At 39.3% G+C, this 12,065-nt stretch overlaps 1 long non-coding RNA gene across 1 annotated transcript in view; it reads right to left on the reverse strand.

Moving 5' to 3' along the window:
• LOC108530722 (uncharacterized) overlaps positions 1-6,030 on the reverse strand; it is a 239,642-nt gene extending 233,612 nt beyond the window's left edge. The window contains exon 1 of the long non-coding RNA XR_001885933.1: positions 5,920-6,030. This is a non-coding gene — a long non-coding RNA (uncharacterized LOC108530722). The remainder of the gene's footprint in view (positions 1-5,919) is intronic.
• Positions 6,031-12,065: the final 6,035 nt, after the last annotated feature.

Raw genomic sequence — 12,065 nt, forward strand, 5'->3', positions numbered from 1 at the left:
ACCAAGCTGGAAAACACTCTTCAGGATATTATCCAGGAGAGTTCTCAACCTAGCAAGACAGACCGACATTCAAATTCAGGAAATACAGAGAACAGCACAAAGATACACCTCGACAAGAGCAACCCCAAGACACCTAATCATCAGATTCACCGAGCTTAAAATGAAGGAAAAAATGTTAAGGGCAGCCAGAGAGAAAGGTTGGGTTACCCACAAAGGGAAGGCCATCAGACTAACGGTGGATCTCTCTGCAGAAATCCTACAAGCCAGAAGAGAGTGGAGGCCAATATTCAACATTCTTAAAGAAAAGTATTTTCAACTCAGAATTTCATATCCAGTTAAACTAAGCTTCCTAAGCAAAGGAGAAATAAAATCCTCTACAGACAAGCAAATGCTGAGAGATTTTGTCACCACCATGCCTGCCTTACAAGAGCTCCTGAAGGAAGCACTAAATATGGAAAGGAAAAACTGGCACCAGCCACTGCGAAAACATATCAAATTGTAAAAACCATCAACATTTTGAAGAAACTGCAACAACTAATGGGAAAAATAACCAGCTAGCATCATAATGACAGGATCAAATTCACACATAACAATATTAACCTTAAATGTAAATGGGCTAAATGCCCCAATTAAAAGTCACAGATTGGCAAATTGGAAAGAGTCAAGACCCATCAGTGTGCTGTATTCAGGAGACCCATCTCACGTGCAAAGATACACATAGGCTCAAAATAAAGGGACGGAGGAATATTTACCAAGCAAATGGAAAGAAAAAAAAAAAAAAACAGGGGTTACAATCCTAGTCTCTGGTAAAACAGACTTTAAACCAACAAAGATCAAAAAAGACAAAGAACAGCATTACATAATGGTAAAGGGATCAATGCAACAAGAAGAGCTAACTATCCTAAATATATATGCACCCAACACAGGAGCACCCAGGTTCATAAAGCAAGTTCTTAGAGACCTATAAAGAGACTTAGACTCCCACACAATAATAGTTGGAGAACTTAACATCCCACTGTCAATATTAGACAGATCAATGAGACAGAAAATTAACAAGGATATTCAAGACTTGAACTCAGCTCTGGACCAAGCAGACCTAATAAACATCTACAGAACTCTCTGCCCCAAATCAACAGAATATACATTTTTCTCAGCACCACCTTGCACTTATTCTAAAATCGACCACATAATTGGAAGCAGAACTCTCCTCAGCAAATGCAAAAGAACAGAAATCATGACAAACAGTCTCTCAGACCACAGTGCAATCAAATTAGAACTCAGGATTTAAAAACTCACTCAAAACCGCACAACTACATGGAAACTGAACAATCTGCTCCTGAATGACTACTGGGTAAATAACAAAATTAAGGCAGAAATAAATAAGTTCCTTGAAACCAGTGAGAACAAAGACACAATGTACCAGAATCTCTGGGACAGGGCTAAAGCAGCATTTAGAGAGAAATTTATAGCACTCAATGTCCACAGGAGAAAGCGGGAAAGATCTAAAATCAACACCCTAACATCACAATTAAAAGAATTAGAGAAGCAAGAGCAAACAAACTCAAAAGCTAGCAGAAGACATGAAATAACCAAGATCAGAGCAGAACAGAAGGAGATAGAGACACGAAAAACCCTTCAAAAAAATCAGTGAATCCAGGAGGTGTTTTTTTAAAAAAGATTAACAAAATAGATAGACCGCTAGGTAGACTCATAAAAAAGAAAAGAGAGAAGAATCAAATAGACACAATAAAAAATGATAAAAGGGATATCACCACTGATCCCACAGAAATACAAACTACCATCAAAGAATACTATAAACACCTCTACGTAAATAACTTAGAAAATCTAGAAGAAATGAGTAAATCCTGGACACATACACCCTCCCAAGACTAAACCAGGAAAACGTCAAACCCCTGAATAGACAAATAACAAGTTTTGAAATTGAGGCAGTAATTAATAGCCTACCAATCAAAAAAAAGCCCAGGACCAGATGGATTCACAGCTGAATTCTACCAGAGGCACAAAGAGGAGCTGGTACCATTCCTTCTGAAACTATTCCAAACAATAGAAAAAGAGGAACTCCTCCCTAACTCACTTTATGAGGCCATGATCACCTTGATACCAAAATCTGGTACGGAAACACACAAAAAAAGAGAAAATTTCAGGCCAATATTGCTGATGAATATCGATGTGAAAATTTTCAATTAAATGGCTGGCAAACCAAATCTATCAGCACATCAAAAAGCTTACCTACCACAGTCAAGTCAGCTTATCATCCCTGGGATGCAAGGCTGGTTCAACATATGCAAATCAATAAACATAATCCATCACATAAACAGAATCAATGACAAAACCACATGATTATCTCAATAGATGCAGAAAAGGCCTTCGATAAAATTCAATGCCCCTTCATTCTAAAAACTCTTAATAAACTAGGTATTGATGGAACAAATCTCAAAATAATAAGAGCTATTTATGACAAACCCACAGCCAGTATCATACTGAATGGGCAAAAGCTGGAAACATTCCCTTTGAAAACTGGCACAAGACAAGGATTCCCTCTCTCACCACTCCTATTCAACATAGTATTGGAAGTTCTGGCTATGGCAATCAGTCAAGAGAAAGAAATAAAGGGAATTCAGTTAGGAAAAGAAGAAGTCAAATTGTCCCTGTTTGCAGATGACACGATTGTATATTTAGAAANCAGCATTAGACAGATCATTAAGGCAGAAAACTAATAGAAATTCTGCAGTTCAATTGACCAACTGGACCTAAGAGACATCAACAGAATATTTCACCCATCAACCACAGAATATCCACTCTTTTTGTCTGCACACAGAACATACTGCAGGATCAACCACATCCTCAGAGATAAAACAAGTCTCAATAAATTTTTTAAAAACTGAAATCATACCAATCATATTCATGAACCACAGTGAAATGAAAATCGAAATCAATACCATGAAGCTCCCTCAAAGCCACACAATTACATGGAAATAAAACAACTTGCTCCTGAAAGACTTTTGGGTAAACAAAAAAAATAAGGCAGAAATAAAAAACATTCTTTGAAATGAATTAAAACAAAGACACAACATACCATAATCTCTGGGATACACCAAAAGCCGTGTTAAGAAGAAAGTTTATAGCACTAAATGCCTACCTCAAAAAGTTAGAACAGTCTCAAATTAACACTCTAACACCTCACCTAGAGGAACTAGAAAAACAAGAATAAACTGACTCCAAAGCAAGCGGAAGAAAAGAAATAACTAAAAACAGATTAGAATTGCATAAAACTGAGACACAGAAGCCCAAACAAATAATCAACAAAACTAAAAGATGGTTTTTTGAAAGAATAAACAAAATCAATATACCGCTATTTAGATGAAAAAAGAAAAAAAAAAAAAAGGTGATCCAAGCACAATTAGAAATGACAAAGGTGACATTACAACTGATCCCAAAGAAATACAAAAGACTTCCAGAGACTATTATGAACATAACTATGCACACATTTTATTGTAGAAGATTTATGTTTCTATAGTATTGGAAGTTCTGGCCAGGGCAATCAGGCAAGACAAACATATAAAGCGTATTCAAATAGGAAGAGAGGAAGTCAAATTGTCTCTGTTTGCAGATGACATGATGGTATATTTAGAAAACCCCATCATCTCAGCCCAAAAACTCCTTAAGCTGATAAGCAGCTTCAGCAAAGTCTCAGGATACAAAATCAATGTGCAAAAATCATAAGCATTTCTATAGACCAATAATAGACAGAGAGCCACATCATGAGTGAAGTCCGATTCACAATTGCTACAAAGAGAATAAAATACTTACGGGACAGAACAGAGGCCTCAGAAATAACACCACACATCTACAACCATCTGATCTTTGACAAACCTGACAGAAACAAGCAATGCAGAAAGGATTCCGTATTTAATAAATGGTGCTAGGAAAACTGGCTAGCCATATGCAGAAAACAAACTGGACACCTTCCTTATACCTTTTACAAAAATTAACTCAAGATGGATTAAAGACTTAAATGTAAGACCTAAAACCATAAAAACCCTAGAAGAAAACCTAGGCAATACCATTCAGGACTTAGGCATGGGCAAGGACTTCATGACTAAAACACCAAAAGCAATTGCAACAAAAGCCAAAATTGACAAGTGGGATCTAATTAAACTAAAGACCTTCTTCTGCACAGCAAAAGAAACTATCATCAGAGTGAACAGGCAACCTACAGAATGGGAGAAAAATTTTGCAATCTATCCATCTGGCAAAGGTCTAATATCCAGAATCTACAAGGAACTTAAACAAAGAAAACAACAAACAACCCCATCAAAAAGTGGACAAAGGATATGAACAGACACTTATCAAAGGAAGACATTTATGTGTCCAACAAACAAGTGAAAAAAAAGCTCATCATCACTGGTCATTAGAGAAATGCAAATCAAAACCACAATGAGACACCATCTCACGCCAGTCAGAAAGGCAATCATTAAAAAATCAGGAATCAACAGATGCTAGCGAGGCTGTGGAGAAATAGGAACGCTTTACACTGTTGGTGGGAGTGTGAATTAGTTTAACCATTGTGGAAGACAGTGTGGCAATTCCCCAAGGATCTAGAACCAGAAATACCATTTGACCAGTCATCCCATTACTGGGTATATACCCAAAGGATTATAAATCATTCTACTATAAAGACACATGCACACGTATGTTTATTGCAGCACTATTCACAATAGCAAACACTTGAAACCAACCCAAATGCCCATCAATGATAGACTGAATAAAGAAAATGTGGCACATACATACCATGGAATACTATGCAGCCATAAAAAAGGATGAGTTCATGTCCTTTGCAGGGACATGGATGAAGCTGGAAACCATCATTCTCAGCAAACTAACACAGAAACAGAAAACCAAACGCCACATGTTCTCACTCATAAATGAGAGTTTAACAATGAGAACACATGGACACAAGGAAGGGAACATCACACACCAGGGCCTGTCTGGGGTGGGAGCAGGGGAAGGGATAGCACTAGGAGAAACACCTAATGGAGATGACGGGTTGATGGGTGCAGCAAACCACCATGGCACGGTACCTATGTAACAAACCTGCACGTTCTGCACGTGTATCCCAGAACTTAAAGTATAATTAAAAGAAAAAAAAAAAGATTAGTACAACACAGTCTCCAAAAAGGGGATGTGGGAAAGTAGAAGAGAAATAGAACATGATAAAGTAAAGAGAGAGATTGAGAGAGAAAAGGAGACTGAAGTTTCCATGTTCCTTAAAAGTGTAGGAAGAATTCTAGTCAAAATATAATCATTCAAATGCTTTTTAGTCTTGCAGCTGTAACAATATGACCCAGTCCCACAGAAGTCAAAGCCATGTGACATAAATAGAGGTGTCCCATCACCCCAGGTCATGCTTAGAACTGCATTCCTGAAATCCCCATTTCTGGTAATCTGCTAGGGAAGAAAAAAAAATGTTAAAATGGAGAGTTAAAGCAATCTGCAGAATTCAAACCCCTCTGATTACTACTCTAATTATAACTCTATCTACCACCTTTTCTGGTGGATCTGGCAAGAACCTGCACTCCTCAGCCTAATTCCATCCATTTATTCAACAAAATTAAACTGATAGCATTAATCAGGGAAAAATCTGTTTGCTTATCTCTGCCCCACTTGAAAGCATTAGGTCAGCTCTCTGCCTGCTTTGCATCATTGTTAGACACGGTGGAACTACCTGAAAGGAAATCACAACACAAACAATAAACTTCTAAGTCCACCTCCCTTAAAAGTGAAAGAACTCCCCATATACAGCCAAGAATATCAAGGTGCAATATAGGAGGATGCCCAATATTCAAGCACAGTTAATAAAACATTAATACCACATAGTTTTCAAAGCATGTGATATACCTGTGCTCCAGGTATCACCGTTTTGAAAGCAAAAGCAATCCTGCTCATTTGGGTGTTGTCCAATCCAAGGTGATCTCGAGAGAGAAGAGCGGCATTAGTAGTCCAAACGACTGCTTCTTTACACTCCTACAATAGCAGTGTAGGGGGTAACAATGCTGGGGCTGAGGGTCATTATGAGGCTGTTGCCTTCTCATGTAACTCAGCTTTTCTACTGGGCCAAAAGGCTTAGGGCTCCTGGGGCATGGGCCCATAGGAGCAGGCCCTTGAAAGGTAACAAGACCTATGTTCAACCTGGAACCAATAAGGAAAATGAAGGAAAGCAGGTCTGAATGATTGCTGATTGCCAAGTGTCCTAGAGCAGGCCTGTGGCATATATAACTCCATACAAATGTACTTCTTACTGTAATGTAAGGGGCAAAATGACAACTACAGATAGTGTAGAGAAGGATGTCCAAGAACTACAAGGGAGGCTTGTTTTAACTCACAAATGGCTTATGAGTCTGGAAGCCTAATAAACACTGATTCAAGAAATCAGTTGTTCAAGGAATCAATGTTGAGCTCCCAGAATGTGCTCAACACTGAACAGCAAATTCTAGCCCTCCCTTCAAACAGTCCACTTGCTCTCAATGGCAATCAATTCTACTCTTTTTTAAGGAATTGCAAGATTTTTTTAAAACATTGAGGGTTTTGTCTGTTTGTTTGTGGTTTTTGTTTTTTTGAGATGGAGTCTCGATCTGTCGCCCAGGCTGGAGTGCAATGACGCAATCTTGGCTCACTGCAACCTCCATCTCCTGGGTTCAAGCAATTCTCCTGCCTCAGCCTCCCGAGTAGCTGGGATTACAGGCTCCCACCACCACATCTGGCTAATTTTTGTATTTTTACTAGAGACAGGGTTTCACCATGTTGGTCAGGCTGGTCTCAAACTCCTGACCTCAGTGATCCACCTGCCTCAGCCTCCCAAAGTGCTGGAATTACAAGCGTGAGCCACCGTGCCCAGCCAAGTTATATTATTAAAGCATTTGGTCAGCTCCTTTATTTTGCTTTGTTGAAAGTCAGCAAAAGGGGAAGGCAGAAATTTTAAGAAAGTTTTTTTAAAAAAAAAAAGAAACTACCTTCTTTGAAATTTTAATTGTTCCTGGATAGTGTTATAGAAAAGTCCTGAATGGGAGGAAGGAAATGTAACATATTTAGTGGCTACTCTGGCCAAACACTCCACCAAGTACACTTACAAGTGACTCCTTACAGTTTCATGAACACTGGGAAGTTTAGTTTCAATTTCAAGATGAGAACACTGAGATTCAGAGACAGTAAGAGGCTTGCCTGAAGTCACAGCGGAAATGCACAGTGGAGCTGGGATTTTAACTTGGTTCTCTCTGATTCCAAGTGCTTCCAATTCCGTTATGTAATATGTGGCTGGAGGCAAAAACAACTGCATTCTGGTCCTGGTTGTTCACTTGTGAACTGCTAAGAGGCCCAGGACAAGTACCCCTATTTCTCTGGTGGCTGCTAAGGCTCGCTTCAGCACTACCATATGTGCCTCTACTGCTCAAGGCTTCCCAGCCCTTTCACTGCCAAGGTCCCTTTTCTTCTTTTTCATATTTTTCCTCTTGGGAGCTGATATGGTTCGGAAGTTTGTCCCTTCAAATCTCATGTTAAGATGTAATCCCCAGTGTTGGAGATGGGGCCTGTTGTGAGGTGACTGGATCATGGAGGCAGATCCCTCAGGAATGGTTTCGCTCCATTTCCTTGGTGATAACGTGACTCACGAATGGCTTATGAGTCTGGAAGACTTGGATTCCTTGAATCAGTGTTTATTAGTCTCCCAGAATGTGCTAAACATTGAACAGCAAATTCTAGCCCTCCCTTCAAACAGTCCGCATGCTTTCAAATGGCAATCAATTTTATTCTTTTTTAAGGAATTGTAAGGAAGCCATCAGTCAGTACATGTGAGATCTGGTTGTTTGAAAGTTTGGGACCTTCCCCCTACCACTTGCTCTCACTCTCCCCATGTGACACACTGGCTTTCCATCACCTTCTACCATGATTGCAAGCTTCCTGAGGCCTCACCAGAAGTAGATGCTGGAGCCATGCTTCCTGTACAGCCTGCAGAACCATGAGCCAATTAAATCTCTTTTCTTTATAAATTACCCAGATTTATATTTCTTTATAGCAACACAAAAACAGCCCAACACAGAAGCCATGTTTTGAATGATGGTATCTACCCAAATATGTATCTCTCAAGTAATAACTGATTTACTTTTCCCAGAATAATTAATTTTTTAATCCTACATATCAGGAACATAGGACCACTATAGCTATTCCAAATACAGAAAATTTGCTATGAGGAATTCATTAAGTGAATGATGGGAGACCTGAAAGAGTCCCTAAGGAGTGGCGAGACAAGAGCAGAAAGCCATTGCCATTCCTACAGCCAAAGGAACAATAAGAGGAGACGTTGCTATTGCCGTCCAAAAGCCGCGACCATCAGTGGGAGCCAGAACTATGGTGGAGGCTGCCTGGTGGGATGGGACTGTGCAGGCAGTGACTATCCAGGCAAAGTGAGAGCCACTGCAGAAACACAGCCACTGAGGGAGACCCAGCCCAGGGCAGAGCAAGAAGGGAGCCACTCCCTGGCTTCTCCCCTCTCCCACCCTCTAGGCTTCCTCTGGTGCCTCCCATTCGCTGAACCTACTCAGAAGTCATTGGCAAGTAACCATAGGAAAAGTGATTCCCTTTGATGCAGTGAGGGAAGGTAGAGAATGAACTTCAGAGGAAGCAGGAGAATGACCCACACAACCTAAATAACTGGTCATCACAGTTTCTGACGAGCATGTGACAGAAAAGTGACCAAAGGGTCTACATAAAACTCTGGCTAAAAGCAAAGCAATTTAACATCTTATTTAGCCCACAAAACTTTACCTCACATGAAATGCAGACTTTCCGTTAGGCTTCACGAAATCATTTTACACACTTTGGAACTCTCAGATGATCAGAGATACCAGCCAGGGAAACACAATTCACATTTCACCAATCTTCTTTGCCTGTGATTCTAATAAGATATAGGGATCCGGACTGAAAGAACATGGGGGTGGAAACAAGATCCTAATTCCAGCCTGGCCTGATGTAATCCTCAGGAAGTGACTTCCCTTTCTTGGTACCTGGGGCTTTCTCTTTGCAAAGGGGTAGTTGTAATTACTACCAATCCCTAGAATTACAAGTCATTACAAGATTACAAAATCACTACTAATCCCCAGAATTACTAAATAAAGTTAGGTAATACAGTTCTCAATTACTTGCACTATACCCAGAAAACGTACCACATCTCATAAATTCTAATTTTTTTTATGTTTTTACACTTCTAAAATTGAAATATGTCTCACCAGAACTTGCCACAGTTTAATTGGTAGCTGTGATGGTCAGTTTTTGTGTCAAATTGACTAGGCTACAGTCTCGAGCTATTCAATCAAATACTAATCTAAGTGTTGCATTGAAGGTATTTGTAGATGTTATTAAAGCCCCTAATCAGTTGACTATAAGTAAGGAAGATTATCCTAGATAGTTTTGGTGGGCCTGATTCAATCTGTTGCAAAGCCTTAAGTACAGAGCTGAGGATTCCCTGGTGAAAAAGGAATTTTGCCTATGGACTCATGCCTGGGAGTCTCAGCCTGCCCTTCCTAGTGGCCTACCCTTTGGAATACAGACTTGCCTAACCACTCCCAACAATCATATAAGCCAACTCCTTGCAATAAATCTCTTAATACATAGCTCCTACTAGTTCTATTTCTTTGCTTGAACCCTGACTAATGTGGTAGCTTTTTTTCTTTTTCAGTAATTGATTAAACAATGGTTCTAATAATCAAGGTTATCTTAGCTTTGATCAAATATGGAAATTTATGCTTTCTCTCCATAACCCATCTGATCATCTTCACAAACCCTAATCCCCCAGAGCAAACCTGAAAAAAAAAAAGAGCAAACCTGGAAAAAATAAAATAAAATGCTTTTTCAATCTATCAACCTTGATCTGATGCAATAATTATGGCAGTCTTTTTAATTAATTGCTTGATCTATTTGCATAAAATCTTTCCCTCCTCAGCCTCCAATTCAAGAAAGTGACTGGTTGGAGGGGCCAGGGATGCTCATTAATGATGGTATGATAGAGGAAGAAAGGGGGTCCTCACAGCTTTACCTGGTCATCTGGATTCTCACTGGGCCTCTGCTGCAGAGGACCCAGACTGAGTTTCTCCCTGAACAGATGACCACAGAGGAACAAATGGACTTGCCTGGCCATTTGAGATCATGTGCTGGCACCAACTGCTGGAACCCAGGATCTGAGCTATTTATTCTCATCTTTAAATCCTTACCCAAAATGAACTCTCTCCTGTATGAAGGACTCTGCTGGTTCACCAGGGCCCTCAGCATCTCCACCTCTCCTCCCTGGGACTTGGAGTTACATAAGTCCCTGGGGTCCAGAATGGCAGACCTGGGCTCCTGATATCACCTACATTTACTCAGGCACCATAATGGCCACAGTGCCAAGCCTACTAGAGCTATGATTTTCCTAAGGGCTTGAGTCTTCACTACAGTAGCCCAAATGAGCAAAGGTTTCTGTAGATCATCCATACCAATACAGATAATACTTTCTAAAGCCACAGTCCCTTCCCTGTCCCAAGTTGGGCCCTAAAAGAAGAAAAACAAGGGCTCTGACACCTGACCTTCTGATTTCCATAATCTTCTCAGAATAGAAGGGAAAAACTGTTCATTTTCCTCAACATCATGTCTTCCTTCTATCCAGGAAGACCTTTGGTTCACCTATAGAGGCAGAACAGGAATCTTCTGAACATTTCTAGAAAAAACTAAATAATCTGAGTCCTCCAGACCATATCACTGATAGGCTACAGAGATTTAGAAAAGCCTTTTTCATTGGTCTTTTCAGCTCATTATTTCAATAATTGAGAAGCCCCCAATATACCAAAATTTATAATAGAAATATATCTGAAAAAATTTAATATATCATCTCCATTACAGATATTTTTGTCACCATTAGGATTAAGAGTCTATATGTCACATGAATAGACAATTCTCAAAAGAAGATATACAAATGGTCAACAAGCATATGGAAAAATGCTCACCATCACTAATTATAAGAGAAATACAAATCAAAACCACAATGCAATACCACCTCACTTCTGCAAGAATGGCCATAATGAAAAAATAAAAATAAAAAAATAGATGTTGGTGTGGATGTGGTGAAAAGGGGACATTTTTACACTGTTGGTGGGAATGTAAACTAGTACAACTACTATGGAAAACAGTGTGGAGATTCCTTAAAGAACTAAAAGTGGATCTGCCATTTGATCCAGCAATTCCACTACTGGGCATCTACCCAGAGGAAAAGAAGTCATTATACGAAAAAGATACTTGCACCTGCATGTTTATAACAACACAATTTGCAATTGCAAAAATATGGAACCAGCCCAAATGCCCATCAATCAATGAGTGGATAAAGAAAATGTTATATATCTATATCTATATCTATATAGACATAGATATAGAGATATTAATATAATGGAGTATTACTCAGCCATATAAAGGAATGAAATAATGGTGTTCACAGCAACCTAGATGGAATTGGAGATCATTATTCTAAGTGAATTAACTCTGGAATGGAAAACCAAGAATGTTGCAATAAACTTTGGGAACTTGGAGGAAAGGGTGAGAGCAGGGTAAGGGATAAAAGACTACACATTGGGTACAGCATACACTGCTTGGGTGATGGGTGCACCAAAATCTCAGAAATCACCACTAAAGAACTTATTCACGTACCCAAACACCACCTGTTTCCCAAAAACCATTAAAATAAAAAACAAATTTTTTTAAAAAGAGTCTGCATGTCACAAATGAGTTCAATATATAGGCTTTCATAAATCTACCAAATCAGGAAAACTTGGATTGACTGAGTCAGTTTTACTGAATTGAGAATAGGTGACACACAGAACAGTAAATCCAGGTCTTGCCACTTAAACCATCTGAACCTTGCTTCCTGCGTTTCCAAAATCCCCTAATGAAAAATCTCTTTTCAGTAAGGGATTTTTCACATTTCAATATCCCTTATTGAATATCCATTCAATATCCCTTGTTGACATGTG

This window comes from Rhinopithecus bieti, unplaced genomic scaffold (genome assembly GCF_001698545.2).
Source record: "Rhinopithecus bieti isolate Rb0 unplaced genomic scaffold, ASM169854v2 scaffold_7398, whole genome shotgun sequence".
NCBI classification, from domain to species: domain Eukaryota; kingdom Metazoa; phylum Chordata; class Mammalia; order Primates; family Cercopithecidae; genus Rhinopithecus; species Rhinopithecus bieti.